The sequence below is a fragment of the Bubalus bubalis genome, chromosome 16 (genome assembly GCF_019923935.1).
Source record: "Bubalus bubalis isolate 160015118507 breed Murrah chromosome 16, NDDB_SH_1, whole genome shotgun sequence".
Taxonomy (NCBI): domain Eukaryota; kingdom Metazoa; phylum Chordata; class Mammalia; order Artiodactyla; family Bovidae; genus Bubalus; species Bubalus bubalis.
In genome coordinates this window covers 31,054,668-31,060,631 of record NC_059172.1, presented here as the reverse complement: position 1 = coordinate 31,060,631, position 5,964 = coordinate 31,054,668, and the positions used below count along the sequence as shown (strand labels likewise).

Below are 5,964 nucleotides of genomic sequence, written 5' to 3'. Positions count from 1 at the left end.
GTTGTTCAGTCACTAATTAATGTCCAGCTCTTTGCAACCCGATGGACTGCAGCACGCCAGGTTTCTCTATCCTTCACTGTCTCCCTGAGTTGACTCAACTCATGTCCATGCAGTTCGTGATGCCATCCAACCATCTCATCCTCTGTCGTCCCTTTCTCCTCCTGCCTTCAATCTTTCCCAGCATCAGGGTCTTTTCCAATGAGTTGTCTCTTCGCATCAGGTAGCCAAAGTGTTGGAGCTTCAGCTTCAGCTTCAGCATGAGTTCTTCCAATGAATATTCAGGATTGATTTTCTTTAAAATTGACTGGTTTGATCTCCTTGCTGTCCAAGGGACTCTCAGTCTTCTCCAGCACCACAGTTCAAAAGCATAAATTCTTCGGCACTCAGCCTTCTTTATGGTCCAGCTCTCAGATCCATACATGACTACTGGAAAAAGCATAGCTTTGGCTATACAGACCTTTGTTGGCAATGTGATATCTCTGCTCTTTAATACATTATCTAGGTTTGTCACAGCTTTTCTTTCAAGGAGCAAGCATCTTGTAATTTCACGGCTGCAGTCACCGACCACAGTGATTTTGGAGCCCAGGAAAATAAAACATGCCTTGTGTTGACAATAATGGTGATAAAAAACTTACCAGGATATCTGAAACCTTCTCAGACTCAGTCATTCCACTGGAGAGGGTAGGGCTGCTATAGTGCCTAGTGTAATACTTTTTATAGGCTCAATAAATATTTGTAATAAATATGTCAAATGTGCCTAAGCTTGAGCTTAAATTGTTTTCACTTTTTGAATTCACACAGGTGGGTACATGCCTAGTGTGGCAGGAATGGGAAGTACCCTGCTCAGATCTCCCATACAGAGAGCCTGCCGGGAAGAGTGTTGTTAACTGACAGCCTCTGGCTGTAACACCTTCACAGTGTATTGCGGTGTTTACACCACAGTCACGCTCTCCTTCTCTTTCTCTCTGTCAATGAGCACTGCAGACATGCTAGAACCAAGCCATTGCTGCCTAACATGGGGATCCTCCAATGGTCAGTCTTGTTCTGTGGCATTTGATTGGCCTGGCTCAGACTGTCTCAGAGCTGCATCAGTCTGAGGCTTTTCCTGCTCAAGCCTCCTTCCTTCTTCCTTTCCTTTCAAAGGCATCACTCTTGCATTGCAATTTATGGCTCTCCCACCTGCTCCTCCTTCTCCTCTGTATCCTTCCTAGATATTTTCTCCTAGTAAGTCTCTTGCATTTCTTGCTTCATCTTGACATCTGCTTCCCAGAGGACCCAAACAGGCACTTCCACCTTAGTGGGCCCAACTCACAAAGTCTATTTTTCATGAAGACCTTAGGTCTCTTTGGGCAGGAACTCATCCTAAAAAAAGCAAGGAGTTAGGCAATTGTGTCCAGCAACAGAGTCGTCAGAGTCAAACACAAGTGAGTCAAAGTTCAACCGGTGCTAGGTTTATCACTCACATTTGCTTCCTGGCCTCACTGCAGCCCTGTCCCTACCCCACCATTGGTTCATGCTTAGTGATTTATGGAGGTGGATGCAGGTGAGGAGTAATCAGCAAAATATAGAAGAGCTGCTTCGCTAAAAACTCTGCAAGTCAAAAGGCATGCATGCATGCTTAGTTGCTCAGTCATGTCTGACTCTTTGTGACCCATGGATTGTAGCCCACCAGGCTCCTCTGTCTGTGGGATTTCCCAGGCAACCCATTCCCTTCTCCAGGGGATCGTCCCAACCCAGGGATCAAACCTGGGTCTCCTGTATTGCAAGCCGACTCTTTACCAGCTGAGCCCCCAGGGAAGCCTCTGCAAAAGGCATAAAGAGTACCTACTGAGAGCTCATGTAGCACAATGGTGGGAGAAAAGTGTTCTTCTCTCCTCTGCAAAATTCATAAAATGGATTCTGTAGAATCCATTTTATGGGGACTCAGGAAGGGTTAGCATCACCTGGCATCTTATAACCCAGTGAGTGAGACTCACTCTTTGGGCCTCTAAGAAATTAAGACATGCTTTTCTCAAGGAGCTAGGGTCCTTTATTAACAGGTGGAGGCAATAGCTTGCAAAACTACATACAAACTTGAATTACAGATTATCAGAACTGAAAGGGACTGTGGATATCTCTGCTGGTTCTCCAACTGTGCCCCAAAGACATACTCAAGGGCCCAGGGGGAGGAGTGCTACAGACAAAATATAAGTGTATGGAAGCCCTTTAGAGGTTAATTTGATGCAAGAGGGTTTTCAATAAGAATCAGAGGATTGTTGTTGTTCAGTAGCCAAGTCGTGTCCGACTCTGTGACCCCATGAACTACTGCACTCCAGGCTTCCCTGTCCTTCACTCTGCAGAGGAATGAATTAGTCTAGGTCCAGCAGCTAATAGAGGAAGAGCTAACACGAGAATCATGCATTCCTGGCCTCCTGTGTGCTTTCATAAGGGACTATAACTGATACTTTTGTGATGTGGAAGCTGTGAGCAAATAACCAAGCACGGAAAGAATTCAGGGGTCATGGTGTATGTTTTTTCTCTATATTCCTACTCCTGGGAGAGAGGCAGAATGGATCTGCCTTTTGGATGCAATTAGGTGACTCTAAATAAATATGTTCTTTCTAGAGTTTGGTTTTCATTATTTTTATATCCTCAGGCTCACAAGTCAGCTGAGGCAGAGATGTGGACAAAAAGGCCTAATGGAAGGAATATGTTTACTTCTAATTTAGAATAAGAACAACCACACCCCCAAGATCAAACTTCATGGAAACTTCCACTGCCCTGCAGTAATGTATAAGAAAGCATTCTAAGAGATATTTAACATGCTCCTGAGAAAGGATTCCATACTCATTCAGTGGGGATGGGCAGTGGGGGGATGTTCCATTTCATATCTTTGTCATGGAGATTCATGTCATTCATAGAAAAGTCTTGAAGAGATCTGAAAAAGATGTCTCCTTACCCTTAACCCAGTGTTTTGCAAGGTTGTTTATTGATGGAAACTTTTATTCATGGAGTATCTATTATTACTGTACAGAGAACACTTGCGAAATGCTGAGGTGAAGACTACTGACTGGGAAGAGAGGAGGTCTGGATTGTGGTCCTGGCTCTGCTGTTAACTTGTATTTTTCATCTTCTTTGAGCTTCAGTTTGCTCAGCTGCAAAAGGAGAGGGTTACAATCAATAATCTAGAGAGTGAAAAGGACTACCATTTATTGCACATGTATTCTGTGCCAGGCACTGACATGCCATCAGGGTCCTTAGAGGGGCCCCATGCTTGGTATTAGGAGCTTCCCTGGTGGCTCAGAGGATAAAGCGTCTGCCTGCAATGCAGGAGACCCGGGTTCGATCTCTGGGTTGGGAAGATCCCCTGGAGAAGGAAATGGCAACCCACTCCAGTATTCTTGCCTGGAGAATCCCATGGACAAGGAGCCTGGCGGGCTACAGCCCATGGGGTCTCAAAGAGTCGGACATGACTGAGCGACTTCACTTCACTTCATGCTTGGTATAATCTGCTATCATCATCTTGAAATTCTTTCTTCATTCATTCATCCATTTATTTGGCTACATCAGGTCTTAGTTGTGGCATGTGGGATCTTCATTAAATTATGTGAGAGCTTTTGCTGTGGTTCAGGCTTTCTGGTTGTGCCACATGTGCTCAGCAGTTGCAGTGCACAAGCTCCAGAGCACACGGGTTTCAGGAGTTGCAGCATGTAGGTTCAGCTGCTTCTCGGCATATGGGATCCCAGACCAACCAGGGATCAAACCTGCATCCCCTGCATTGCAAGGCAGACTCTTAACCACTGGACCACCAGGAAGTCCTTTGAAATTCTTAATAATTTTTAAACAAGGGGTTTTGCATTTTCATTTTGCACTGGATCTCATAAAATAATGTAGCAAAATTTGTAGCTTTTTTCTGTGCGCATGTATATATGTGTATGAGACAGAGAGATTATATCTCTCATCTTTACCTCAGTCTAATATATGTGTATTAGTATTTGTAATATACAGATATCAGGGCAAACATTCTATAATTCTAAGATTCTTTTGTTCTTCAAGCTACTACTAGATCTATCTTACTGTTCAAATAACAGAATAACTATATTGATACCACTCACTGTCTAAGTGAATATCTGGCTAAATGAATTAGTGACCAATGGACTAGATGTCTGTGAATGCTTGGCTAGATGATGGGGAATGTGTGACTATAGAAGCTAGATAGAAGTGGAGTCCAGCAAATCTGATTCTGCCATTTACTAACCATGTGACCTGGGGTTGACCCAGTTAAGTTTTCTTGGTCTCAGCCTACCTCATCGGTAGAGTGTGAGGGTTAAATGTAATATCAGGGGTCCTCAAGCTCCAGTATCTAATGCCTGATAAGCTGAGGTGGAGGTGATATAATAATAATAGAAATAAAGTGCATAATAAATGTAATGCAGTTGAATCATCCTGAAACCATCCCCGCCACCTTGGTCTGTTAAAAAATTGTCTTCCACGAAACCAGTCCCTGGTGCCAAAAAGGTTGGGGACTGCTGTGCAATAGTGCATTGCCTAACACATGATAGTCTCTCAAAACATTATTCCTATTCTTTTATTAACCTACCCAGGCTAGATTTACTATTGTGATATCAGAGCTCCATGATCGATCCCTGGGTTGGGAAGATCCCCTGGAGAAGGAAATGGAAACCCACTCCAGTATTCTTGCCTGGAGAATCCCATGGACAGAGGAGCCTGGTGGGCTATAGTCCATGGGGTCACAAAGAGTTGGACACGACTGTGCGACCAACACACATCAGAGCTCCAACTATTGGAACCCATTTAACTTGTTCAATAGCAAGTGCAGAGACATTAGATGTAGTTACTTTTTTTCTGAATCAAATTACATTTTATTTTTTCTAATTCAAATAAAATTTAACTTCAGCCTCACCTATCAGGTTGGTGGGACATTCAGTATCAGAACTTTTATGGGGATTTAAAAAAAAAAAACAAAACACCTTCAGGGCTTACCCAATCTAGAAAACCTGGGGAACTATCTTCGGTCCATCGAAGTTGTAGCTCATTTTTCCAAGTCAGATGTATCTTGCCCAGTTGCTCAAAGCATCTGATCGTTCTGTTCTAAACCAAGTCCCCAAGAACTCTTGTATGCTCCCAAAGCCATGGCTTAGTGTTCATTCCTCAGGTGTGCTTGTAGTCACCACTGCCAGAGACACTGGAAGAGAGCCAGGTTCAGGTCCGCACCTCCCCTCCATCCTCCTGCCTGTGTAGACTCCAAGTCTGCTCCTCTTTAATCTTCAGAGCTTTCCTCCACCCAAACAACCCAGCTCTGTCCTTTGAAGAATGTATATGTCGGAAACTTGTGAATAAAGCAAAAAAGAAGCAGCCTCACAGATTTAGAGAACAAACTAGTGACTACCAGTGGGGAGAAGGAAGGGGGAAGGGTAATATAGGAGTAAGGGGGGAAAAGTTTTTATGGGATTACGCGAAATTATGTGTGTGGAACTTTTGGAAATCGTAAAAAGCAGCTACAGACTTTAAAGAATTTTTATTCAATTAAAAAAAGAATACATTAAAAAAAAAAAAAGGATGTATATGTTGGAAACAGAGACCTCTAAATGGTCCAGACCCTCCCTCCCTATTCCTCAAAGAAAGCCTCCCAGCCTACAAAGGACTAACTGTCCTTCCATAAAGAATATAGAGAAAAATTTTCTATAAATCTTTTCATTAAATCCACACAGGAAAAAAAAAAATCACTGATTTAATTAAGCAATCATTAATTCATGCACAATGTTCTCAAACTTTTTCATGTTCTGTGTAGACTCCCATGACACCTTTCTCCCTTGGCCACTATAATTCACATGTAATCCTGTGTGTCTTTACTGTAAACTGGGGAAGCAGGGTGGGGAAGGAGGTGTGACAGGACTAGACAGGTTATGTTGCTGATTCTCTCCATTTCTGGGCAAGAATTGCAGCAGTCAACTGTTTGGAATT

General features: G+C 43.2%; 1 long non-coding RNA gene across 1 annotated transcript; it reads right to left on the bottom strand.

Annotated features, from left to right (window-relative positions):
• Nucleotides 1-2,946: 2,946 nt before the first annotated feature.
• LOC112579644 lies at nucleotides 2,947-5,627 on the bottom strand. The gene is made up of 2 exons (XR_003103934.3): nucleotides 4,984-5,627; nucleotides 2,947-3,134 (listed from the first exon to the last, which is right to left on the bottom strand). It is a non-coding gene; the product is annotated as an uncharacterized LOC112579644 (long non-coding RNA).
• Between the last annotated feature and the right edge of the window lie 337 nt (nucleotides 5,628-5,964).